Consider the following 938-nt stretch of genomic DNA (forward strand, 5'->3'; position numbering starts at 1 on the left):
TGAAGGGTGGCTCTCCTAGAAAGTCTGCTGTCTGCCTGTAGGAGGAGCAGAGGACAGACACTTTAGGGCTCTGTCTGTTCTAACAGCCTTCTGGGCAGGACCTCACTCACAGCTCTTGTTCAGGCCTGCAATCCTAACTATGGGAGGATTCCAAGTTCATGACCAGCCTGGGCCACAGACAGTGACATCAAGAGTAAAGATGGGCATGAGGGGCAGGAGGGGAAGACTAGCCTGAGAGATAGAGACAGGGTAGGGAGGGCTTGCTGGCGGAGGAGGCATCCATATCAGTTTTTGAAGGATGGTGCCATTCAATTGGAATCTCAGCACTCAGGAGGCTGAAGCAGGAGAACTGCTGCAAATCTGAAGAAGTTACCCTGGGCTACTAGTAGTGAGTGCCAGGTCATTCTGAGCCACACTGTGATACCCTGTCTCAAACAAAAAAAGTATATGGAGGATGTATAAATTTTATGAAAATACTACACCATCTTTTCATTATTAAAAAGTTCTTAGCTGGACAATGGTGGTACACGCCTTTAATCCCAGCACTCGGGAGGCAGAGGCAGGCAGATCTCTGTGAGTTCGAGGACAGCCTGGTCTACAAGAACTAGTTCCAGGACAGGCTCCAAAGCTACAGAGAACCCTGTCTCGTCTTTATTTACTGTGTGTGAGTGCATGCCCGTCAATGCATTGGAGTCAGAGGACAACTGGCACTATTAGTTTCTCTTGTTCTATCTACCATGTGGTCCTGGGGATTGCACTCAAGTCTTCAGGCTTGGCAGCACAGCCTTCTCTGCCACCCTGTTTCTGTACCGTCTTCCCAGCAACCACCGCACGTGGTCCTGCTGTGCATTTGTTTCAATTCCCCTAATTCATTAGCATAAACCCAAGTCCAGGGCTACAGCCGTTCAGTTGCCAGAGGCACAGGATAGTTACATAAA

The sequence above is a fragment of the Microtus ochrogaster genome, linkage group LG4 (genome assembly GCF_000317375.1).
Source record: "Microtus ochrogaster isolate Prairie Vole_2 linkage group LG4, MicOch1.0, whole genome shotgun sequence".
NCBI lineage: Eukaryota > Metazoa > Chordata > Mammalia > Rodentia > Cricetidae > Microtus > Microtus ochrogaster.